Raw genomic sequence first — 27,944 nt, forward strand, 5'->3', positions numbered from 1 at the left:
GCCCGCTGTTCCCAGATAGGTTCTGGTAGGGCGATATTTGGGTTTTCCGCTGCCGGGGCTTCACCTAGGCCCAGCTTATGGAGGAACTCCGGCCCTTCCTCCAGTCCCCGAATGGTGGTAGTTTTGCCGCCTCGTGTTACCTGCAGGCCAAAGGGGAAGGTCCAACGGTACCTTACCCCTTTATCTCTCAGGGTCTTGGTGATGGGTAGCAGGGCCCTTCGGCGAGCTAGAGTCTCTGGGGATAAATCCTGATAAATGGACATACGTACACCCTCATACTCCACTGTTGGCAGGGGTCTTGTTTTGTGGAGTACCGCTTCTTTTGAGCGGTAGTAGTGCATTCTGAGCACAATGTCCCGTGGTTGCTCATGCATTAGAGGCTTGGATCGCAGGGCTCTATGGCACCTGTCCAGGATTAAGAGTTCTTTTGGGGTGTCAGGGAGCAGAGATTCCAACCATTTCAGGGCAAAATCTTCACTGTCTAGGACTGTTTCGGGGACAACCCTGATTCGGAGGTTATTCCGCCTGTCCCTATTTTCTGCGTCCTCTTGGCGGTCCCTCAGCTCATTTAATTGTTCTTGAAGGCTGTTATATTTGCGCTCCTGCCTTTTTATGGCTTTAATTGATTGATCCACTTTATTTCCGAGGACACTCGTCCTTTCCCCCAGCCCAGTAACCTCTTTCTTTATGTCCTTCAGCTCTGCTTGCAGCAACGTTTTTAGGTTATCATAGAGTTTATCCAGGTCACTCTGTCTTAACGGGCGCAATACCGGGTTGTCTCTCTCCTCACCCTCCCCATCCGGCTCCGTCTCTGAGCTCGCGTTCGAATGTGGCGCCATTTCTCCCCCTGCAGCGCGCGATCCGGCTCGGTCGAAGTATTCCGGTAGCCCCTTTTTCTTGGGTATTTTAGGTGTTTTCCTTGACATTGCGGGATAGTGCGGGGCTTTATTAGTAAAATGCTCCGTTGTAGGAATGGTTTTGTCAGGTTTTTGCAGTCAATGTATTTTAGCGAGGCACGGAGCACTTATCTCACGCAGCCATGCTCCTTGCCGTCGCGCATGCGCCTCATGTTTTAGTTTTTTAATAAAGAGAACTGTCTCACCGTAGCTCTGGTGTGTATCACCATTTTTTCACACCACCACACGGAGGAGACACTCTAGCTGTGTTTTAGCACTGCGTCGCAGAACTATCACTGAAGTGCATGAAGGTGCTTCAAGAGGTGACAAAGATACCTTTATAAGTGTGCGCTCACACTAGCCCGTGTGAGTATCAATTTATTATCTTTATCTGTCTTATTACCCACCATCCCCACACCTGTGGATGCCATATGAGAGAGTATTAGGCATTTGGACTTTTACTCAAGAAATCAATATTACCACCACTGAGAAGGAAGAAAGATACCTTTTTAGGATCACACTAACACTGGTCTTTATGAGTGTTTTCAGTATATTCTGCTTCATTTTTTTACCATCTGTTCAATTTCTCTCCCTCCCTTTGTCGGCCACCATTATATAGTACTCACACTTGTATTTGTTTCGATCTAACTTTGTTCCCTTGGTCTGAGGGGAACACTGCAACTCTGAGCGAGAGGAGACTGAGGCAAGAACAGGGAGGACATCGTGTAGACCAGGGAAGGAAGAACGCAAGAAAGACTGATTGAGATCCACAACAGCAGGAAAAAGGAAGAACAAAAGATACCCTGATGCAATAGAACTTGCACAGGGCCGTGTAAGTGACATTTATACATTATTTGACACATCACTCCCCCTTTCATCTTAGTCCAGATAATCAGTTTGGGCATTAACACACCCAGATTGAATACCTGATAGAGAATATTAACATCCTCCACTATCCATTAACCTGTGCTCCCCTTTCTTTTCTGTATTCCTTCACCACACAGTGCAATATCAGGAGAGGCCCCATCTCAAGAACACTCAGACTCTGATCCGGGGTTGGAGATTGAGAATCTTTAACGAAATCTGATCTGTTTGTCTTCTATAACAGGATCGAGTCATTAATGCAAAAGGCAGTAAAGGATCTTAAAGAAGAAATATCATCCCTCGGAGAACGCACCAGCTCCCTAGAGTCAAAAGTAGATGCAACAATCACCCGTCAATCCCAAATGGACGATGAACTCAAAGAGATAAAGGCTCAGCTTATGGAAGTCAGAGACAGGCCGGAAGACATGGAGAACAGAGATTGCTGCAACAATCTCTGGATCCGGGGGGATCCCGGAGTCGGAATCAGATATAGAAGGTTTTATAGGCAAGTGGCTAACATCAACTCTCCCTGAGTTCTCAGAGGAGTCCCTTTCTCTGGACAGATGCCACAGAACCCTGAGAGTGAGACCCCAACCAGGCGAGAAACCAAGAGACGTGGTGTTAAGATTTCACTATTTCAAAACAAAGGAGGCCTTCAATACAGTGACTAGAGCATCCAGAGACCTCAAGTTTCAGAATATACCTTTGCAGGTGTATGCAGACTTGGCTCCATCGACACTGGCCAAAAGAAGAAGTCAGTGGGAGGTAACAGCAAAACTGAGAGACCACAATGTCAGGTACAGATGGACTTTTCCGTTTGGTCTCATGGTGATCAAAAATGGGAGACCCCAAACACTTCGAAATTATGAAGATAGCGAAGCCTTTCTTGACCATTTAGGCTTGGTATCTTCCCCCCCCGAGATCCTCCCGGGGTGAGGGAGGCCCTTCTACTCTGGTCCCTTCCTGGTCAGCGGTCCCCGCGTGAGGCTCTCCCCACCCGGATTCTCCAGCGAAAAAGTCCACTGAGGAAGCATCCAAGTCCTGAGATGTCTAACGGTTCCAGACTCTGTGAAGAGGCTTTTCACCTCCCCTTGCCAGGATACTCTTCTGTCCGGTTCAACCTCTGATTCTCTACATTTTAAACTTCAGACCAGGGGAGGGCCGCTGGACGAACGCCTCCCCCTTTACTGGAGATAGACAATACAGGGAGATCTATTTCTCCTCCGCGATGGTTAAAAGAAGGGGGTTGCAATACTATTCCACAACCGGGTCGCTTTTACATATAAATATAAGAAAGTGGACAGAGATGGCAGATATATGATTCTGATAGGAGAATTATATGACAAAGAAATAACCATAGCCACAGTGTAAGCCCAAATGAGAATAGTGTGGACTTTTTCAATTCATTTTTCACTACTCTAGGAATGGTCAAATTATTCTGGGAGGTGATTTTAATCTCACTCTAGATCCGACCCAAGATAAATCTGTCACCCCAAACTCCTGCCCACAGATCCCAGGTGATCAAAGCTCTTAAAACGAGGCCTTCTCTCACTTAACTTGGTAGATATATGGAGAGAGTTGAATCCCCCCGGACCAGAGATTTCACCTTCTTCTCACCCCCCACCAAACATACTCACGCATTGATTATATTTTTATAAACGCAGCTCTGATCCCTCAGGTCTCTGAGTCAAATATTCACAATATAACATGGTCAGACCATGCTCCAGTAGACTCTACAATCACAAATCTGAATATTTTAGTAACCAGGGAAGCTTGGAGATTAAATGAATCTCTTCTTAAGGTCCCAGAGGTTTTGAAGGATGTTACCAGGGAAGTTGAGGCTTTTTTTCAGACCATTTGAGGGGAGTGTTGCGTCAAGCTCAATATTGTGGGAGGCTCATAAGGTAGAAAGAAGGCCCGTCAGCTAAAGATTGATTCTCTCCAAGCGAAGGTTGATAACCTCCCTAAACTTCACAAAAATAACCAATCCCCAGAGACGATGTTATCCCTTAAGGAAACTAGAGCAGAGCTCAATATGTTTTTAACTGAGAAAGCTGAACAATCTCTTAACTGGTCAAAGAGCATGTTCTACGAAAAAGCAAATAAAGCAGATTCCCTCCTGGCAGCAAAACTACGAAACAGACGCCCTTCTTATAATATCCATTAATTTAGATTGCAATCAGGCTTATTAACCTCGAATCCAAAAGCGATAGTGAAAGAATTCCAAGACTATTACTCTAAATTATAAAATGGTAAAAAAGTATTACACGATGCCCATACCCGGGCCAAGATAACTATCTATCTCCAGACCGCCAACATACCCTCTCTTTCTGAGACCCAACAAGAAGCTCTGAATCAATATATAACTTTAGAAGAAGTTAAATTGGCAATCAAAAAATTAAAAGTCTCAAAAGCTCTGGGCCCAGATTGGTTTTAAAATTTATATTATAAAAAATGTAGTGACACTCTCTCCCCCCACCTGCTCAAGCTGTTTAACTCTATTATGGCCAACTCAGTTTTTCCAACAAATATGCTGCAAGCCTCGATCTCTCTCATCCACAAAAAGGGGAAAGACCCTACAATATGCGGTAGCTACCGCCCAATTAATTTAACTAATTAATTTGATTAATTCTGATATTAAAATTTTCTCTAAAATTTTGGCTAACAGACTGGTTAAGATTCTCCCCTCTTTGGTCCACACTGATCAGATGGGCTTTATCCCTGGCAGACAAGCCGCGGATAATATTAGGCGGATTATAGATCTTACGGCATGGGCAGCACAGAAAGGGGACCACACCATGTTGCTCAGGCTTGACGCCGAGAAGGCCTTTGACCGTATAGACTGGATTTATATGGAGGAAACACTGAGGACCTTTTGTTTTTCTGGAATATTCCTCAAAGCAGTAATGGCCCTCTACTCAAATCCCACCACAATAGTAAAAAGCCAGGGTTTTCCCTCCTCTCAATTTCAGATAAAAAGTGGTACAAGACAGGGTTGCGCACTGTCCCCACTTATTTTCGCCCTCTGCTTGGAGCCTTTGGGTGCACATATACGCCAAAACCCTAGTATCTCAGGTCTTGAGGTGGGTGATCAGTCATATAAGCTGGCCCTTTTCGCGGACAATATTATTCTAACGATATCAAAACCTTTAACAACCCTACCAAATCTGTTCAACGAACTATCTATTTTCAATAAATTATCAGGTTTCAAGATCAATAAAAGTAAGTCTGAGGCATTAAATATCAGGACAGAACATGAAACACAGACAGAGCTCAGTGCACATCCAGTGAAACTTATACACGGTACAGTGCCTAAATATATATGTATAGATATCTATTAAATAAAATGGTCTTTTAGTTTAACATTTTGGCCAATATGAGCTTGTAGGTGTCCTGTATGTTTTACAATTCTTGTTCAGCTGGTCTTAGCCGATTAGAGGGTGGCAACCTCCTACCTAATTGAAGCTCACCCTCTCCCACATTTAAATGGTTAAAAGCTCACTCCATTGCATCTCCCACTTTCAGGGGAACTTGCTTGCTTGTAGTATGATTGTGACAAATCTAATACAGAGTGCTTTTCCTGGTAATGTACAGGTTAATAAAAGCTTTAATCAGACTTAGAACTATGCAACTAATTTTGACAGATTGATTATAAATCATTCTTCCTGGTAATGCACAGGTTATTAAGAATTTATATTAGTGTTAGGGACCCTTGAGATGTGGTCTGCCGTGTAGTGGCTCAGGGGCTTACAACAATTTGGCCAAAATGTTAAACTAAAAAACCATTTTATTTAATAGATATCTATACATATATTTAGGCACTGTACCGTGTATAAGTTTCACTGGATGTGCACTGAGCTCTGTCTGTGTTTCATGTTCTGTATCTGGTTTTAAATATATATTGCCATGCTCAGTAGCACTCCTCTGTGATACTTATATGCTTATATATATATATGTTGTGGTTATTTTGGGTGTTCAATATGAGCTTGTAGGTGTCCTGTAGGCATTAAATATCAACCTGAGGCAGGAGACGATTAAGCTAATAAAATTAAATTTTGATTTCAGATGGCAGCAATCCTCACTGAAATACCTAGGAGTCTTTTTAACAAAGGACTATGACTCGCTTTACCAGGCTAATTATCTTAAAATATTGAAAATTTTAAAAGCCGATCTAGCGGCTTGGACTAAGTTTAATATATCTTGGTTGGGGAGAGTTCACTCAGTGATGATGAATTTACTACCCAGATTGCACTTTTCTTTTTAGACCCTCCCAATACCTATTGATATAACCAAACTCCAATCTCTGATCTCCAAATTTATTTGGAATAACAAAAGGCCCAGACTCAACCGCAAACTGTTAACCAGGCCCACCGGAGCAGGAGGCATGGCACTTCCTTGCCTCCTCTCATATTATAGGGCGACTCAAGCAAGTCAGTGGGTAGTATGGCACACAAATCCGTCACTTAGAAGATGGGTCGCCTAGGAGGCACACCTAATGCGCCCCACCCCAATAGAAAATATTCTTTGGCTATCTAAAAGGACAGGCCTTTTCGGGCACCCCGTTTTGCCAGCGATCACAAACTCTCTCAAGCTATGGGATAGACTCAAGTTTAAATACAAGCTAAGCAATCCAAACTCTTTGATGACCCCTTTGTTTGGAAACCGGGATTTTTCCCCGGGACTACCCAGACTATCTTTTACAAACTGGCGGTAAGCAAATATTTGCAGACTTTTCGACTTTAGCCACGATTTGAAAGTGACGCCTTTCGATAATTTGGTTAAAGATAGAGGAGTCCCACTAAGAGATCTTTCGCTTTCTCCAATTAAAGGCCTTCTATTTTAAAGTTAAGCCTTCTAGTTCTGTCTCACTGTTTGAAAAACTCTGTTTAGGAGCAGATTCCCACAAAAGGTTAATATCGAAACTATATGGCCAATTTTCTTTGCCAGCTGTAGATCAAGGGACGCTTAAATTTATAGAAAAATGGGAAACCGATTTGGGAGAGGAATTGGAGGATGAGGATTGGGGGGATATTTTCGAAGCGGTAGCCAAAAGCTCAATCTGTACAACTATCCGTGAAAATGTATACAAAGTAATGACCTGTTGGTATAATACCCCCGAAAATATAGCTAAATATGTTCCAAGCTACTTACCTATGTGTCCTAAAGGCTGCGGTGAGGTGGCCTCTTTTCTACATATGTGGTGGTCATGCCGCCGGGTGCAGGCTCTATGGAAGCAGGTGAGATCTTGGATCCACCAGATTAAGGGCTCGAATATACCCCTAGATCTGTGGCTATTTTTACTTAACAAACCACTTCAAGGCCACACCAGGGCGGAGAACAAACTAATAACTCATATTATTACCGCAGCACGGTGCGCCCTAGCAGGTCTTTGGAAACAAGATAAAATACCATCAATTCAGCTAATTAGAAATAAGGTATGGTTTGTATGCATGATGGAAAAGCTCACTAGCTTTCTAAATTATACATTCAACATTTACCAGAAGGTATGGCTACCCTGGATAATGTTTATAGGCAGGCAAAGTGTAGCTTTAAACTCCCTCAGTTTATAATTTTGTAAAACCACCTTTATGCTATGTTCAGAGGCTATATCTGGCTGCATCCCCCGGCCCATCATTATATTCTATCTCACGAAATTTATGATCTGCCCCACCATCCCGGTTTTCTCAGAGACAGACCCTATAAAAGGCAAAAAGGCAGCCACAGAATTCCTTTTGGAAAAGCAAAGTATTTTATGTTGATAAGTTTTATGTTTTTGAAGCATCGCTAATTTGCTGTTCCACCCCTCTCACCCCTCCCCTTTTTTAATTCTGGATCCAACATCCTCTCCCCCTGATTACCCATTTAACCATGCTGTATTTCTATATATCTGTGCTTTACTACCCAATAAAAAATGTAAGTTTAAAAAAAAAGGGGAATGAGCAGGTTGATAGCTTACATACTGTATGCGGTGGGGTCCTATAGATTACTCAACCCCGAGGTTTAGGGCATCACATTGTATCTACGTCAGATGCCGTGACGATGGATGCTTGATATTGACTCCCACCCCATCCACCAGGACGCCAGCTCTGGTAACTCAGACACTGTTACCGATTTGGGCTTTTCCCTATTTACCACCAAGACTCTGTCTGGGACTGTGGGACCTGTTCATCTTAGGACCCTATATCAGTCTGCGCCTTTACTCATTTGTGTGGGGGTGCAGTGATCTATATGACCCTATTGTATTGTGAGTTTTGGACTTGTTTATTTTTTTACATAAATTGTAACATAAAAAAAAAAAAAAGCAAGCACCAATAAAAAGCCATAAATTAACTTTTTAAAACACCAGAAAAAAATCCTGGACACTACTTCAATATGCGATATAAATAGCATACACATTTAAAATCAAAGAAGCAATATACATTTAAAATACATACAAGCAAGTATCTGCCAAAACAACCATTGCTTCTTACTGTATGTATGTATGTATGTATGTATGTATGTATGTATGTATGTATGTATGTATGTATGTATGTATGTATAGCCCCAAAGAGCCATACATAAATACATTTGGAATGAATGTGTAAAAAAAAAAAAAAATGCAATCACAAAAAAATACAATAAAAAAAACCTGTCAATGAAAAATAACATACATTCAATATTTTTCCATACCTTTAGATGTCTTCAACCTCCGATTCCCATGGTCACCGCAAGCTCTCGAACCAATCCACGATCCCAAACAGCAACGGGCCACAGGTAAAAAAAAATCCAAAATCCTTTTCTTCTTTCTTTTTCTTCATCTGTAAATTGTAATCAAATTTTGGGGTCTTCCTGGGGTCTTCTGTGGTCTTTGATCTTCTTCTTCTTCTTCATCATCTGTATGCCCTGTGCTTTTAAAGCTGCCACGTCACGTGACCGGGGGATTTAAATCCTGCAGGGGGATACCGGCACCCCATATCAGGGCCTGTATCTCATGAAGTAGGGGGTCTCCGAGGCTGAAACCAATGCAGTTCAGCTCAGGAAACCCCACTGCTCATGTACACTATGATCAAAATCAATATTCTTAATGCATGATCGCCTGTAAGAGCCATCAGCTATCGCGCTTTAGAATTTTAAGCACGATAGCAGGGGGGGAGGGGGAAACGCGATCGGGCATGTTTTTCACCGCACCTAACCAAATGCGATTCACTTCTTAGTGAATCACGCGCCTGGCTTCATTTTTTATCGTGGGATTACAAATTTTCTGGCGCAAAAGCTCTCTACTTAGTGAATCGCCCCCTTAGTCACAAACATGATGTTTTAAACAATATTATAGGCTAAAGCTGTTAAATTCCGGGCATTATTGAAATACGTACTCTCTGATTGGTTAAAATTCTGGGCATTATCCATTCCGTAATGGCTCTGAATTTTTGGCACCCTGCCACGTTTTTCAGCCAACACAGCTTTCAATTGTCGTCCACATAGAGTGAGATCAGCTCTCAGACAGGGGAGGTGATTGGACAGGAGGCACCAGCAAGGCACTGACTCCTCCACCACCCTGCCCGCAGAGAGCTCCGCACAGGAGAGTGAGGAGAAAGGTGTGTGTGTTTGTGTCTGTCAGCTGTGCGTTTTGTGGGTGTAGAGGGGGGGAAGCAGAGTCTGTTGGTGTGTGTTTTCTGGGGGTGAAAGGGGCAGCAGAGTCTGTTTTGTTATGTGTGTGTCTGCAGTGTGTGTTTTGTGGGTGTAGATGGGGACAGCAGAGTGTGTTTTGTTGGTGTGTGTGTGTCTGCAGTGCGTTTTGAGGGGGGCAGCAGTCTGTTTTGTTGGTGTGTGTGTAGTCTATAATAGTAATAATCCCCTCAGAACAGGGCATTACCAGCCAATAATGGGCTGGCTGAGTTAAAGTCCCTCTGCTTCGCCTTGGGCCTTCAACTCTTCTAGCCAGGGCATTATTGGCCAGTAATGCCCTGTTCTTCAGGGATTATTACTTAAGTAATGAAACCATTAGATTGTGGAGAACTGTAATACTTTATCTCTGGAACTCATGGGCAACATTTAAGGTGAAGGGCCTGGGTTCAATTAGGCCGTCTGTGACATTTTAGTTGCAGTGTTTCTTTTTCAGTCCAAAAAGTAATTCTAAATCTTTTTTTAAACCTGCAGTTCACCCTACAAATATGGCACTGTAAGAGATTTGTGCAGAGGTACATATAATGGAGACAGATTTGGGTAAAATTATATCTTGGCTTTATTGAGCCTGTTCCTTTATCCAGGCAAAACATACAAAAACAACAAAATAACCCCTATCCCTTTGTAAGGGCTAACTTACTTCCCCAGACCCTATCTGGAGGACTGTAGGGATATTCCCATTACCAGCCAAACACCCCAAAGTCTCAGGAAGTATCTTAAGCAGGTGGCCCTCCATGTCTCTGGCAGGTTCCTGGGTCCTCTGTGTCCAGGAAATATAGGTCTCTGGGTGTCTGGATGTCTTGATCTTAGCACACCTTTGTGCTCAAGACAGTGTCTGTGTGCAGGCTTCTCTGCTTTCTTGTGTTAGCCCAATTGTGATCTAAGGAATCCCTCTCCTGTGTCTCACATGAGGCTTTTTACAGAGCGCTCAGTAGTCCAGGTGGAAACTAGTTAATTGAGTGGCTGCAATCAACTATCCCTCTGCTGGATTCAAGTCCCTGTTACATTAATTCCATTTTCTTTTTAAAAATAAGCTGTAAGTGGAGAGGTATACTTAAAACCTGAGTACTACAGAGTCCCCAGGAATTTCACACAAATCATAATAGCAGACATTTTACTTTTAAAGAGGCAATCCAAGTGATGCATATTTTTTTTTTTTTTTAAATAAGATTGAAGCAGGGGGTCTCCTATGCAGACCGCATTAATTTCAGCTCCGGGGACCCTCTGCATCCCGAGATAGTTTCCTCCAAAGGCGGTGCCGGTGGCAGCTCCGGCTGGGCTAGTTGGGTTCTCATAAAGACGGCTTCAAAGCTCTCGTGTTCTGTGGGCCAATAGAAGGCTGTGATGTCACTTCTTGCAGCTTCCTATTGGCCAGTGTGACTAGGACCTGTAAACAGCACAGCGCTCATTAGTCCAAGTGGAGACTAGTTAATTGAGTGGCTGCAATCAACTATCTCTCTGCTGGATTCTCAGAGGTTTGAGGCTGCTTTATTTAAAAAGGGATAAGTCCCTGTTACAGGTACCATAATCCCAAAGGCCATCCTGTAATAGGATGTCCTTTTGGGATTATGTAGTACAGAATAAACAAAATAAAATACAAAAAAAGTTAGGAACTGTTGTTTTTGTCTTCCTCGTGAAAATTACGTCTTTGGGACTAAAGGTGTTAACACAAACCAACTTGTATTCATGTTGCATTTACCTCCTCACTTGGCCTCTGGTAAATAATTTCCAATGTGTTCAATTATTTCTCTGGTCTTACTAAACCTCTCATATAAAGCAACATATTATTATGTGCGCATTGTGACAAAGACCTTTCACCCTGTCACTATTTAGAAAGAGATTATATCCAAACAGAAATAGCCAAAAGATATTCTGAAAATGACTGTACTTGATTTCTCCTTTCATGACTGTGTTTCTAAGTATTTGGCCTTGAGGACTGGCCCCTGGCTTCAAACAGAGTATAGCGTTTAGAATACAGATCATCCTAAAACACCTAGCAATAGTTTTAGAGCATACTGTAACTATGATTTGTAAGCCTGACACAGATTAATATGAGGACATTTACAGATGTCAACAGAAATCTTTCATACTTAACTGGCCTACTTAGAGACCTTCAGCTGTGCATTACCCTTTGCTACACAAAAGCCAGCTGCAGCAAACCCCATACAGTAAATAAGCTATTTATTTAACTATCTGGGAAGGAGAGGGTACACAAAGGTTGAGTTCCAGCATTTATATATATATTTTTTTTACTAAACTGGTGAATGTATGTAGAAGGTGGTCCATTAAAGATAGATGATGTTATATTTGAATTGACCAACAAATTTAAAATGATTTTTAATTTTTAATTTCATAAACAAAATAACCGGAACTGGGGGAAGTGTGGCATTTTGGATAGGGCTGTCGACCGAGGGGGAGTGTCCCAGGTCAGCTGGCCCTGCTGCCATTCCTCTCATTGCTGCCGGGCCTGGCTCTCCACCAGTTATGGGCCTCCCGCAATGGCGTCCCACGCTGAGATTCTGATGCTGGCGCACGCTGAACCTCTCTGACGTTGGTGCACGACGGAAGCAAGCTGGCCTCAGCCTCCGGGGCGCACCGGTATGAGAGGCCCGGGGCACACCAGCATAAGAAGCTCAGTGTGGGACAGTCAGTGAGGGAGGCCCGTAGCTGGGGAAGAGCTGGTCCCGGCAGCCACCGGGCCTGGCTAGAGGCCAGAGACCATCCCCCAGATAAGTCTGTATTTTGTATGTATTTGGGGGGTGGGGTTTTTTATATACATTTTGGGGGTGTTTTAAAAGAAAAAAAATATATATATATATCCTGGAGGACTCATTCCGTCTGCCTCACGATCTTTTCCAGATACGAATTTGACCGGATGTGATGTCTATCCAGCCGGTTGTGACGTGGACAACAGAGCTGAGAGTTTCTCTGTACACTCGTATCCACCGCAGAGGACGAGAAACGGCTTCCATCTGCATTTCCTCCATGGCGCGTGATTGCTGGGCGTTCAAGCAAAATGTTATGTGAATGTACCCAATGTACAAAATGTACGGATTATTACATTTAATCCGCAGCTGCTATTTTTTTTACATAAAAAGAACCTACTGGTCTGTACTATATGTATATTTCTCTTATTCCGAGATTATCTTCCTCAGCATCACTCATCTGATTAAGGAAACCTCAGACATCACTAGCCATTTGGTGAGCTGCCATCTTTAATTTTCAACATATTGGTGACTTGGAGAAACGCTCCCTCTGGACTTTGGAAAAATCACTTATGCAAAGGAATTCGAAGCAAACTCCCACTAGAGATTTTTTTGAGATTTCACCAATCACTAGGATCAACATCCTGAATATATTTTATTATAATCACTATTCCTAACACTAATAAGTTTATTTTACTTATTTACACCTCATTCAATATTTGCACATTTAAGCACTGTATATGTAAGGTTTATTTTCACCTTATATACTGATTATTCTATTTTATTTGTGTATTTAAGCGCCTTCACCTATCACTCCATGGTTAACTTATTGAGTTAGAGCCTAAGGCCCAGCTCCACAAAAGGTTGCTAAGCTTTGGCACGCCTCAGCTACCATTCATGTTCAAAATTGTTTAATTTCTATTTATATAGTTATTTTTTTGTATGGCACTGGGCATGTATAGTATGAAGTGCCATTACAGTACAAGCACAGATTCAATGTAAAACGCTACATAAGAGCTGCACTCTGATGAGAACATCATACTTAAACGTACATATACATAGGAGCAGCCGAAAAACACAGATAACTTATAGTACAAACATCCTAATATGTAATATGTTAACTGCTTATTGACACATTGCAGCATTTTACTTCTTAGATATGACACTTATTTATTGGGCACACAGGTTACTTGGAACAACCCTTTTGCTGCCAGGAGTTTGCTTTTGCTTCTGGCAGTGAAGGGTTAATTGACACAAAGAGAAAGGAATATGGCTATCTACAAGAGAAGTTACATCCTATTAAATTATTGCATAAATCAACTCCTCCCCTAACTGATCCAAAAATGACTTCCCAAATCCTTCACTGAACTGGTACAAAGTTGAAACAACACATAGTTATACAGTAATGGAAGGCTGTCCTGAAAAAGCAGTGTAGTACGGCAAGCATAAACTTATAGCGATCCATGTTAAATGGATAAGAAGCAAAAGGTGACACACTGAGTGCTCATTTGCATGTTATTACCCAGAATTATTTGCTGCAGTGGAAGCATTGTATGCTAAGAGATATTGGGGAATGGCAGGGTTGCAGACCTGTCTGAGATGTGTGTGCTCACTAGTGGTATTTATTTCTGTTGTACATTAATGGAAGATATGCAACATGAAATTGACACTCAACATCAACTGAACGTCCTAATGACATTGTTGACCTTTGATAAAATGTCCCATTATGTCTAACAGCTTTTTTCATGGTGGCCCAAGAGACTACCTTTAAACAGCATAATAAAAGTACCATAGAAGATATAATGCAAAACCTGCAGTCTCGATTGAGGCTCATTTGTCACATTTTTTTTTCTAGACTTTGTCAGATTCATCATATCAAGAACATCAATTAATTAATCATTAAAGCTGAAATATATTATAAATCTCAGCAGCTTCACACATTCAGGTTAGCAAGTGCCTAATTATTGCTTGTTGCTACATTAGAAGCATATTGTTTTGAATCATTATTATGCTTAATGTAAACAATGTTTCCAAAGCGCTGTTTTAATAAGCAAAGTGCAAGTATCAGCTAAGAGGGATGGCGTAGTTCATGAGCGTGACTTATTCCGCTACCATTTCTTGAACTTTGCTTTAACTCATTTAATTAAAGATTGCATTAACACGAAATGTACTTTATTTGCTAACTACAGTGTGCTTGAAATTGATGATACAAACATTGGCTTATGCTGTATTACCTTCAGAAATTTCTTAAATAATAGTAATACCAGAAACATATTTTATGACAATGCTGGCTTCACTGTTATAGACCTTACAATAAAAAAAATTATACTAATGTGCACACTTATTATTAAGGCACCAACATGTTGTACAGCTCCGTACAATGTGGGAAAAATTAATAATAATAAAACCTATTCAAATATTGTTAACAAAAGTTATTGTATGCCACAAGTAAGATGTTTGAAGATCATTCATTCTATAAGGAATGAATGGGGGGAAGGAAACAGACAGTGTAATTGGGGAAAGGGTCCAGTGTGGTTGATGTTTTGAGGTTAGTTGTTGCTAATAGTGTCAAATTCACATGCATTCTTTTGAATCAATGTATACATATTTTTTTTCTCGTCAAAACTTGTGCTATTTTTGCACCACTTTCCCCCAGTTTGGCAACCGAGAGACCTTGCTCCTTTTTGAGCCCTGGTACCCAAAATGCCGCTAACATCATATTTTGGCTATGTTATTTAATTTCTAATTATCTTTAAACATTTTTAAGATTGCTCTTCAGGCTCCTTCATTAAGTATATTTAAACATGCTCAACTGAAAGTTAATATCAGCACCTCAAGGCGTTTGCTTTGGGCTTCAGATGGTTGTAAATCAAATGAGAAAAAAATGTTAAACAAATTATGATTACTTTAATGCAGGTTTATAAAAGTCTATTGGTCACATGGAGAACAAATACATGATAATTTTTTTGGACTGATTGAGCCAACTGTGCTGAAGCAGGGATATCCCTAATACATGGCCTGTTGGCGGTCCTTGAGGACTGGAGTTGACCACCCTGAGTCTATGATATTAATTGCCTAATATACATTTACTGCTTTGCAGCCACTCTTACAGCAAAGAGTTAACGTTTAGTATCTAATAAAAATATAACGTCTGCCTCGCATATGGATAACAGAGTGCCCTGAACAACTCTTCAAAATATATATTTTGGCTTTATGTTTGTTAAATAAATCATGACATAGTGTAATATGTCATGTGTTTTTGTTCATCTGAGGTTGTATTTACCTGACCTGCTAAGGGAACAGCTGATTGTTATTATGTCCTGATATGTAAAACCATAGAATTCAAAGAGGGTGTACTTTCTTTTTCACACAACTGTATGTGTGTGTGTGTGTGTGTATATATATATATATATATATATATATATATATATATATATATATATATATATATATACACTAAGAGAAATAATAAATACATTTTGTATTTGTATATTCAATTGGTATACTAGAGTGCTATTATTTTGGGCTCCTTTCTCTCTCCTAATATATAATTTGGCCCTTGTAGCACCACTGACTTACTATTAAGTATTCATTGCAGTCGGTATTTAGTTACCTCTATTTTGTCCTGTGGATGCGGGGTCCGTTCTTTCTCTTTGTATACTATATATACTGCCCTGGCAGTTTCCTGGATCCCAGCTCCCTTGATTTCTAGCTATTTAGCTTCTTTGTCACAGAGCTTGTTTTAATGGATTTTTCTGCCCGTCGTCGTCGTGCCTATGCTAATGAGGCTTTTAACATCAATACACTAGGGACTGCACAGATTCCTGACTTTCAAACACCAGGGAGTGGTGAGAAAATTAAAACCTTGAAACAATTGTCCCAAAAACGACTCAGGTTGTGGTGGAATAAGACAGCACTAGAGAAATACATACTGTATCAATTTATACCTAGAGGCTTACGTGTGCAAACTTTTCCTTCCTTTGAGTTTGTAAAGACATCACTCAAACAAAAGTGGGAAGATACCCTCAGCACCTGCTCCTTTGAGCTACTCAAAATTCTTATAGAACACGATCAGGCTCGTGTACGGGAGGTTACAATTCAAATTGAATCAATTGAAAAGGAGCTTACTGACACTGAAGTATCACAATTTAAAAGGATAGAAGGTGATCTTGATAAACATGAGAAGGACAATCTTCTTTAAGAAGCGCAAGTTTGACCGTGATCAAGAAGACTATAGGACCAATACCTTCTATAAGTGGCATAAAGGTAGAAGTGCTGCCAAGAATAAAATAAATAAAAAATCAAAACCCCACACCAATTCAGTCTCCTTCTCATCTGGGGTTTCAGCTTCGGATTTGGAGCTGTCAGACGTTGAGAGTATTCCGTCAAGTGTACAACTAACTAATAAACTGCATTTTTTAGATACAGGAGTCAAGATCATAACTCCAGAAGGAGGACAAGGAGGGGCACCAAGAGAACTAAGAGGGAGGACAATCCTGACTCAAAAAACAAAGTGAGTACCATAATGAAAGATTCTGAGAGTGAATTGACAATCATTAACCTCTCAAATATTATCCTCACAGAACATCAAACTACTGTTCTGCAACGTGGCTTCTCCTTCTTCCCGACCTCGTGTATGGACCATTTTGAGTGGACTAAAGATTTGAACTTATTTTGCAGAAAATTACTTTTGTTTAAACATTTTTCTAAGGGTACCACCATGGATGATAATGATGTGGACTCTATACATTGGAATACACAAGAAGAAATCTGTCTACAAGATCTGGACTCCCTTTTGGATGACCAAGGAATACATCAGATAGAGGAGAAAGGTATTCTCTCCGGACTGAAACCCCAGTCAGTCTTTTGTCCATCCTGGCAAACTTGTCCGCAAGTAGAAGTTTTTTCTAAATTGGTGGCGGAGGACTTTAAGAAGATCAAAACTCAGATGGGTGACACCAACCTCACAGGAGTAGAAATGATGGCGATCAAAGAACTAAGGACTCTACAAGACGTGGTCATCAAACCCAGTGACAAGGGTGGCAACATAGTCATCTGGCCTAAGGTGATGTATGAGAGGGAAGCATTGAAACAATTAAAGAACCGTGACTGTTACGCGGAGATTGCCTCAGATCCGACCATCCGTTTCAAATCAGAAGTTGACCTGATTTTGAGGTCTGCAGTTTTGGATGGGGTAATCACTGAGCGTAACAGTCAGGCTCTCACACTGAGATTCCCCAGGGTACCTACATTTTATATGTTACCCAAAGTGCACAATAACTTCACCCACCCCCCAGGAAGACCTATTGTATCAGGGATAGGAGGGTTGTGCGAACCCATCTGCAGGTTCATTGACTCTTTTCTGCATTTTTCAGTGGAGACGCTGCCTTCATACATTAGAGATACGATGGATGTGTTGGAGCGCTTTGACCACACACGGTCGATGAGAATACTCTTCTCGCGACCTGTGATGTGGAATCCCTCTACACTTGTATCGATCATAATGATGGATTGCGTGCCACACAATTCTCTCTATGCAGAACGTCTCCACTGGATTAATGCAATTTATTCTAAAGTTATTGTGGTTTATTTTAACACATAATTATTTTATTTTCTAGAATAAATGTTATCTGCAGAAAAGAGGCACTGTGATGGGTGCTACGTGTGCACCCTCCTATGCAAATCTCTTCCTGGGTTGGTGGGAAAGAGAAGTTGTGTTTCTGAGGAGAATCTTTGTTATACATAGTGTGTGTCGTTGTGGTTGAGGTACATCGACGATATCCTCATCCTCTGGCAAGGTACCGCCACGGGGTTTGCGGATTTCGTCGATGTCCTCAACCGCAATGATTTGAACATCAAACTGACATTTAATTGTTGTCCCACGCGAGTAGAATTTCTAGATTTGTACATCACCATTGGGCCAGATGGCTGTCTCCTTACGGATATCTTCCGTAAGAAAAAGGCAACAAATGCCATACTGCATGCCAAGTTTTCACCCTAAACATCAAATTAGGGGTATTCCAAGGAGTGAATTTCTGCGCCTGAAGCGTAATGTGTCCACCGAGTCTGGCTATATAGAGAGAGCAGGGGAGATGAGAGAGATTCTATCAGAGAGGATACAATCATCGCTGTGTGGAGAAAGGTTTTAGGGGGCACTTAAAACACCTAGGGATTCTCTTTTATGTCCGAAACTCAAACCCTCCTCTGAACAAAAGATAAGGTTCATAGGTACACATAACAAACAGTGGCCAGCACTACGTAATTCATTACAGAGCCACTGGAGTGTCCTTACGACAGACCCAGATCTTAAAAGAGTCTTAGGCAATAAGATCACTATGACCAGTCGTAAGTCCCCTAACCTTAAGGACAAACGGGTGAATAGCCACTTTGTTCCAAGCATCCCTGACACCTTCTTGTCCATCTCCAGAAAGAAAGGGTTCTTTAAATGCAGGAATTGTTCTGCTTGCAGACACATGGACCAGACGGAAGTGTTTACGGATTTTTCAAATAAGCATACCTTTAGAATTAAAGATTCCCTTGGCTGTAAATCCAAGGGAGTAATTTACTGTATCACCTGCCCCTGTGGCCTTCCCTACATAGGGATGACCACACAGGAATTCAGGTTCAGAGTCCTAGAAGCATGTCAGGAATATCAAGAATGCTTCGAGAGACTTGGACAATTTTAAGAAAATTACTTCGGTAGCACGGCACTTCCTTCAGGTACATGGGTCTGATTTTAATTTGCTCATGCCTTTGCTATAGAGAGGGTTAGTTTGGGAATACGGGGAGGTGATTTGGAGAAGGCACTGCTGCGTAGAGAGTCCAGGTGGATAGTCCAGATGGGCTCAATGATCCCACGGGGTCTTAACGACAACCTGGGCTTCTCCATGTTTTTGTAGCCTCCTGCCTCAATGTCTCCCTCCCTTTTGTATCCCCCTCTCTATACCCATTTCCAACTATTTGTAATATTTTGCATCAAGTTACTTTAGGGCATATATATATTTACAGCATTACGATGAGAATCTCATACACCTTTCTTCTCTCTCCCCCTATCCCTCTTCTACTCCCCTTGTCTGCCTTTAGGATCGTGGGTTTGCACGTCTCCATATTGACTTTGGATTGATTATCATCTCTATCCTTCTGATGTCTTCTGAGAGAGATTACTTCTTGGAACGACAAGACTATCCATCACAATCTGCCAGGCTTTGCGTTTGAAGACTGATTAAGGATCTACACATCTCTACATTGACTTTGGATTTTTCAATACTACTACCTTCCAAATGCTTTCTGAGACATTTTTTCCTCCAGGAAGGATTGTGTCACACATTTGAGACGTTTATTCACGTTCATTTCTGAAAGTACGTTAGGTCAGCTGCTTGTAAATTGTGAGTCCACCGATGAAATATCCTGTTAGGGATCGTGGGAATTATCATAATTTGATGGGCTTTTGACTTATAACATTCTACTATATAATCATGAGTTATTTACTAGAGGACCACAAATGTGCTTTCTGGAATGATGTTTCTCTTTATTTTCCTCTTTATTGGATATATTTACAATTATGGAGTGACAAGCTTTTGGGTATAGGTATCAATGTAGTTTGGATTGCATCATTATCAGTGAGAGCAACCATCTAAGCACTTTTGTATTTTAAATTGTTATATGTATGGAGGTGTTATCTGTATTTCATCTATCAGATTTATGACATACTTTTCCCTCCCAGCCACTCCTAATATATCTATTCCCTTTTGGGTTTGGGTTCATTTATATATGATGAGCTATATTTGTACCTTGGTTATCAACTATGTCCGTTTTCTATACACTGGTGTTTACATAGTCAGTATCACTTTAAAATTAAGGGCTATGCATATGAGCTTTGCGCATGCGCATAAGTTCTCTCCTATGCGTGCAGTGTCTCTACAAGGTAGTGCTACTGTTTAGCTTGGCCACACATTCGCATTTAATCTCAAGATGGAACCTGTTGCCAGCTCTCTGACAACATCAAGCTTGCGACACGCAGGGACTCCCAGCGTCTACTGATGACGTCATCGCGCGCATGCGCATTGGGTTGCATCTGCGATTGTAATACCTTGAGCACCTTAAGGTAATGGGATTTCCCTAATTTTCTTACCTGGCCGACGGCGCTTTTGGCGGGTAAATTATCTTTTTTAAAGCTTGTTCATCATCCTGCCTACCCCACCGCTCCCAGTTGAAGGCATCTGCCGAAACGCGTAGGAGTGGGTGCTGTAGGCAGGATCCCCTGGTTTGTCCCCTTCTAGTGACACGTAATTATGTTTTGAGCAATTGCTCCATGCTTTCTCCATGACACTACGTGGTTTTGATGCTTAGGTGATATGTGATTTAGGGTATACAGTTTTTGGAGTGTGCCTTTCCAAGTTTCTCAGAAAAAAGAGAATAGGTGCAAAACAGCGCTAGAATTATAAATATAAATGTTCAGGCAGCCAGGTGAAAGACTGGTAGTACAACCAGTCAGGGGAACAAATGAAAAAAAGAGGTTTAACCGGCGCCAAAAAAAGGGTAAATACCAGTCCTGTTATGACAGTCCAAATACAGTCCTTGGAATGATGAATGGTGATGATTCTCACCTCAGCAATGCATATATGAAAAAGAGAGAAAGAAAGAGAATAATGGTGCAGTAAATCAACACAGGAGGGGGAAGGAAGGGGGGGGGGGAAACACAGATATTAGCAACAAAAACAACAAACAGAGCATACAAACATGAAACACAAGCACGGCCTAAAAAATAATACAAAGCTTATTTATTAGCGTGGACATGTGTATTAACCGCATCCGGAGGGGCAAAATTGCAACCCTACTTACGAAATGCTGGAAAGGTACAGGCAGATCTGCTGTAAGCAGCTGGGCTTTCAGGATGGCGACCGGAGCACTTGTGCTGGCGTCTACACGTGACTGGGGAATCAGGCGGATGTCTCCGATGCCGAGGCCTCTGGGCGGACGTGACGTCACCCCCGTTGTGTACTCTCCACCGGCTCACAGGACTCCAGTCCTCCAGTCCTCCTTAACAGCCGCAATGTCGCCGTACCTCGGTTAAAACACTTGTAGGAGACTGCAGAATTTCTCCTTTGAAACTGCAGACTGTACCACAGTAAAAACACTCTAAAACTTGGAACTTCCCGACGCGTTTCGTACGCATGCGCGTACTTCTTCAAGGGATGTCACATCCCTTGAAGAAGTACGCGCATGCGTACGAAACGCGTCGGGAAGTTCCAAGTTTTAGAGTGTTTTTACTGTGGTACAGTCTGCAGTTTCAAAGGAGAAATTCTGCAGTCTCCTACAAGTGTTTTAACCGAGGTACGGCGACATTGCGGCTGTTAAGGAGGACTGGAGGACTGGAGTCCTGTGAGCCGGTGGAGAGTACACAACGGGGGTGACGTCACGTCCGCCCAGAGGCCTCGGCATCGGAGACATCCGCCTGATTCCCCAGTCACGTGTAGACGCCAGCACAAGTGCTCCGGTCGCCATCCTGAAAGCCCAGCTGCTTACAGCAGATCTGCCTGTACCTTTCCAGCATTTCGTAAGTAGGGTTGCAATTTTGCCCCTCCGGATGCGGTTAATACACATGTCCACGCTAATAAATAAGCTTTGTATTATTTTTTAGGCCGTGCTTGTGTTTCATGTTTGTATGCTCTGTTTGTTGTTTTTGTTGCTAATATCTGTGTTTCCCCCCCCCCCCCCCCTTCCTTCCCCCTCCTGTGTTGATTTACTGCACCATTATTCTCTTTCTTTCTCTCTTTTTCATATATGCATTGCTGAGGTGAGAATCATCACCATTCATCATTCCAAGGACTGTATTTGGACTGTCATAACAGGACTGGTATTTACCCTTTTTTTGGCGCCGGTTAAACCTCTTTTTTTCATTTCCAAGTTTCTCACCCATTGCTCTGATTATTGCACATTTGTGCTTTACCTTCTAGGGATTACTGTTTATGACTCCCGTGAATTGTGTATTGGGTGTTTTGACTTGTCTGCTTGGTCAGAGCTATTTCCTCCATATCTCAGCCCTTATCTGCAGTACTAAGCCTCCCTGTGTTTGACACACTCAAGGGTACACACTCCTTCATCTGAGACGTTGTGTCTATTTAGATTTGCATGTTAGAGGATATTTGCTATGTTTTACGTACAGGGGATCTATACCTGATTTTACATATTCTATGCTTTCTTTTATATATTTTTGTTCTGTGATAGTTAAATAAATAAATTTTGTATTTGTATATTCAATTGGTATACTAGAGTGCTATTATTTTGGGCTCCTTTCTCTCTCCTAATATATATATATATATATATATATATATATATATATATATATGTGTAGAGGTATCAGTACCGTGTTAGCCGAGCTTCAATAATCAAAAAATAAATAGATGATATCGTTCTGTGGCTAACGAAATGCTTTTATTTGTGCGAGCTTTCGAGATACACTGATCTCTTCTTCCGGCGATGTTACAATGAATGAAGCAAGGATTACTTAAAAACAGTGTCTCTTGGAATGTTATCTGTGCTGGTCCTTCCCCCGATGTGGATGTGTTTTATGGCTAGAGGTGTCAAAGGGTTACTGAAAGCAAGTGAAGAAAGAGTGTGTATGTGTATCAGTGTGAATAAGAATGAATGGAGAGCCCACAGTATAAACAGTGCTCTACACAAGGTGTGTGTGGAGTGAGAGGGGATATAAATGGTGTGGGTGGGTGTGGAAATGTGAGAGTTTGTAGCACAACTAAAAGTGTGTGTGGATACTATGTGGTCCTAATAGGGACCATTTCACTTTTTTTACTCACCATAACTTAACTCAGTATTATGGTATATATATATATATATATATATATATATATATATATATATATATATATATATATATATATACTGTATATATATATATATATATATATATATATATCAAAACAAAAGAAGAAATATATTAGCGCCAACTTATCACTATATAAAATCTCTATAGAGTAAAAATATAAATAAAAGTGAAATGGAAAATGTTATTACAAATAAAAGTAAAAAACCTATGCTAAGCACAGTGGATGTAGTAAATTTTTTTTTAATTTAATGAACCAATAAAATACATAATAAAATATCAAAAAAGAAAATGTCCAGAAAAATATATGTAAAAGATATACAAATCCCAAAATGTTCCAATTGCTATCCAAAAGAGTCTCTGCAGCCCGAGTGAAGGGAACACCACTTCCTTAAGATATCTACAAAAACACAGAAAAAAACAGGTGCACTCATAGCGTAAAATTGTATAACAATAAATTTATGGAGTAAGGGATAAAAATGCACACGCACAAACAAAGCTGAAAAAATGCGTTTTTGAGTACAACTCAGCCCGTTCAGACGCAGGAACCCAAGGAGAAGGACTTCGGTGTGATGTCCGCGGTGTGTCTTGCCACAATAGCCCCTCTAGGTCCTGGCAGGGACCGAAAGCCATGAGGGACGCCGCCTTCCCCTCTCTCCGGTGCTACACAGAGCATACACTGAATAGAGTCTCGCGTGAACTTGATGATGTCAGCGAGGTTTCAGCCGGGGAGAGTTCACAGTGTAAACAGGAACTTGAATGTCTGAATGGCTGGTAGCAAAATGCTAGCAAAGCAGCAGGAGTGCAATAATGTAGATGAGTGCAAATAAAATATATAACCTGGACAGTAGGCTCCACAGCAATCTCTACGCGTTTCGTCTCAAGCGAGACTTCATCAGGAGTGAGTAGCATAGGCATTACATACAGTTATATAGTACACATGACCAATAAGATCATAGGAGGCAGAGGATTAGTAATGAGATACACATGATGAGTATTAGGGTTGGATTAACCCCTATATATGCCAGAGCACACATAGATAAGGATTCACAATTTTAATCCTAAAGACCAAGTATGTTATAGCACAGGGGGGCGCAAACTTTTTTCCCTGCGCCCCCCTGCCGGCTGTCCCCTCACTCCCGCGCCCCCCCCAACCCCAACTTACCCTCGCACCGGCGTAATGACGTCACGTTGCCATAGCAACGTGACGTCACATGACCTCGCAGCGTCATTTTGACGCCGCGTTGCCATGGTGACGCCGGGAGGAAGCCGCCGGAGCCACGGGTAAGTATGGTTTACAGAGGCCCTGCAGCTCCCCCGGCACTTAATTTAAGTGCCTTCGGGAAGCGCGCGGGGCCTCTGTAAACCCCGCGCCCCCCGTCGGCAGTCTCGCGCCCCCCCTGGGGGTCGCGCCCCACAGATTGCGCACCGCTGTTATAGCATATAGTATTAGACGCTTCAACCAATGCATAAAATATATATCACAATTATAGACCAGAAATTAAACATACAAGTCAGCCAAAAAAGGTTAACCTGAAGAGTTAAGTAAAATGTCATTGGTAGTTGACTTGCATAGTAACATATATATAATACGTATAATACAGTAAACAGATGTCAATATGTGGTAAACAATACCCTAAGTATAGAGAGATAGCTATATAACCACTAAATATAGGAGGAGACAACATAGGTGCTAAAGAGACCCAGAGGGACCCGGGTAAGGAAACATGAGACCAAAAAGCTAACAGAACAACTAAAAAAAAGGGGTAGTGAGACACACCTTTAAAAAAAAATATATATATATTTTTTTGTTTTTTTTAATTTCATTTTCATGTACTTTTTTTTTTCCTTTTACCTACATTATATATATATGTCTCACTACCCCTTTTTTTAGTTGTTCTGTTAGCTTTTTGGTCTCATGTTTCCTTACCCGGGTCCCTCTGGGTCTCTTTAGCACCTATGTTGTCTCCTCCTATATTTAGTGGTTATATAGCTATCTCTCTATACTTAGGGTATTGTTTACCACATACAGTATTGACATCTGTTTACTGTATTATACGTATTATATATATGTTACTATGCAAGTCAACTACCAATGACATTTTACTTAACTCTTCAGGTTAACCTTTTTTGGCTGACTTGTATGTTTAATTTCTGGTCTATAATTGTGATATATATTTTATGCATTGGTTGAAGCGTCTAATACTATATGCTATAACATACTTGGTCTTTAGGATTAAAATTGTGAATCCTTATCTATGTGTGCTCTGGCATATATAGGGGTTAATCCAACCCTAATACTCATCATGTGTATCTCATTACTAATCCTCTGCCTCCTATGATCTTATTGGTCATGTGTACTATATAACTGTATGTAATGCCTATGCTACTATCTCCTGATGAAGTCTCGCTTGAGACGAAACGCGTAGAGATTGCAGTGGAGCCTACTGTCCAGGTTATATATTTTATTTGCACTCATCTACATTATTGCACTCCTGCTGCTTTGCTAGCATTTTGCTACCAGCCATTCAGACATTCAAGTTCCTGTTTACACTGTGAACTCTCCCCGGCTGAAACCTCGCTGACATCATCAAGTTCACGCGAGACTCTATTCAGTGTATGCTCTGTGTAGCACCGGAGAGAGGGGAAGGCGGCGTCCCTCGTGGCTTTCGGTCCCTGCCAGGACCTAGAGGGGCTATTGTGGCAAGACACACCGCGGACATCACACCGAAGTCCTTCTCCTTGGGTTCCTGCGTCTGAACGGGCTGAGTTGTACTCAAAAATGCATTTTTTTCAGCTTTGTTTGTGAGTGTGCATTTTTATCCCTTACTCCATAAATTTATTGTTATACAATTTTACGCTATGAGTGCGCCTGTTTTTTTCTGTGTTTTTGTATATATATATATATATATATATATATATATATATATATATATATAGACCATACGATACCGGTTGAAGCACGACATCAAGGGACAGCACTCAGGTAAGTTGATCATAAGTTGCTTGTTTTGAAAAAATCACAAAAAGCGACGTTTCGGTCCCCCAGTGGGACCTTTCTCAAGGTGGTGTCACCAGGGGACCGAAACGTCGGTTTTGGTGTCTTTTTCAATATAATCAACTTATGATCAACTTACCTGAGTGCTGTCCCTTGATGTCGTGCTTCAACCGGTACGTATGGTCTTTTACTATGTTATGGGATAAGCACCAAACTTTGTTTACTTTCAAGAGGAGTGTCGGCTGTTTTCAGGATTCTATATATATATAGCAAATGAAAATATTATTGTATACTCATTTGCATGTCTTAGACAGGTTGCAACCCTGCCTTTCATCATTATCACCCAGCACACAGCACTTCCATTGCAGTAAGGGATTCTGGGAAATGACATGCAAATGAGCACACAGTGCCACTTTTTGTTCAAAACCATTTTTAACATGGTTCCCTATAGGCTTAAGCTTGCTGCATGGTCACAGCCAGGGTTAAGATGCATAGCCAGTAAACCCACCCACAGACAGCCGTTTTGACCTTAATAGGTCTCATCAGTGTGGGGTTGGTTACACAGACTATGCAAAAATGAAGCAATGAGGATGGGTTTTACTATACTTAGTTAAGTTATGGTGGGTAAAAAAAAGTGACAAAAACCCTCCACAGCAAAGCATATAGCAAATGAAAATATTACTGTACTGTATACTCATTTGCATGTTGCAGACCTGTCTAAGAAACAATTATAATTATAGGAACTATCTATCTTCTGATCATATTTCTAAAATATTTTATGCTAACCTAAAAGATATGTATGATGGTCAAGACTTGTGAAAGTAAACTGCTTTCAAAGAAGTCGGCTAGAAGAGAGATTAAGTATTTTGTGTGCTCATATTTTAAAACCCTTACACTTCACTTAGTTTCTTCCAAATAAAATAAGTAGTGTGCTCACCTTTTTGATACAGACTAGACAGCTAGTATCCATTTACCTATGATCCACAAATACAGCTTTAGCTTTCCAGCACATCACAGGCTAAGAACATTCTGCTTGCACAACAGATATATAGAGATCCACCTTTTAGCTTCTAACTGCCTTCCCAATGGGCCGTTCTGTTTTTATAAAACAGCTTCTTCATTTGGGACTTGGGAATTGAAGTTACAAGGCCAACAAAAACCACCAAGAGGCACATTTTTGTACACTAACAGAATATGACTACAGCTATTTTTTTTATTTTTTTTGTAACTAGGCAATGCAATTCTGTAAAGATGGAAACTTTTCTTTATACGGCTTGTATTACTGCTCAATAAAAGAACGTCAGGGAAAGGGGGGGGGGAGAAGGACTCATTGACATCTATGTGATCAAAGCATTATCAATGTTTCTAATTATTATTTCTGATTATAAAGTGTCCCCAAAAGTGAAACTGCCCTCTCATGATGCATGTACAAATAAAGGCAGTTCAAAATGGAAACAGAGTTGGGGCCATATATCTCACATATGGAAAAGGTTACAAATGGCACAAAAAGCACTATGTGTAAAAGGTTAAAACCTGCTCTTTGCCATTGAAACTCAGAGAGTAAATTTCAAGGGGCATCTCTTAGCAACAATTTATAAAGGCACTTTGTGGGAGATTGACTAAGCGCCGGTGTGGGATATTGCACAGCGAACCCGCAATCCCGCGTTATTTGTCACTGACTTGAATGGCAGATAACATGAGATCACAGTACACTGACACATAGTGAATCTCCTCCTTTGAATCTTGACTTCACTTTTGCTCACATTCATGAGTGAATTTCTAAAAGGGAGAGAACTGACCTGGAGTAAAATCAAAATGTAATGTATCAATAATTGTGTATTTACTCTAATATATATAGAAACGTGGGTGCTCTAAACATCCTGGAGCCAGAATGCCAATAAAGCCATATATTGAAGAGACATAAAGTTCTGAATGGCGCGGGTAAGCTTCTAGGTGAGGTGATAATTCAATTGAACCAA

General features: G+C 41.1%; 1 protein-coding gene and 1 long non-coding RNA gene across 8 annotated transcripts in view; one reads left to right on the forward strand and one right to left on the reverse strand.

Annotated features, from left to right (window-relative positions):
- The window catches only part of PACRG (parkin coregulated), a 978,203-nt gene that overhangs the window by 641,917 nt on the left and 308,342 nt on the right, over nt 1-27,944 (reverse strand). The window lies entirely within an intron of this gene.
- On the forward strand, nt 304-13,936 carry LOC142492032 (uncharacterized). The gene is made up of 4 exons (XR_012800681.1): nt 304-1,728; nt 2,005-2,557; nt 8,436-8,513; nt 12,282-13,936. It is a non-coding gene; the product is annotated as an uncharacterized LOC142492032 (long non-coding RNA).

Source organism: Ascaphus truei, chromosome 4 (genome assembly GCF_040206685.1).
Source record: "Ascaphus truei isolate aAscTru1 chromosome 4, aAscTru1.hap1, whole genome shotgun sequence".
Lineage (NCBI taxonomy): Eukaryota > Metazoa > Chordata > Amphibia > Anura > Ascaphidae > Ascaphus > Ascaphus truei.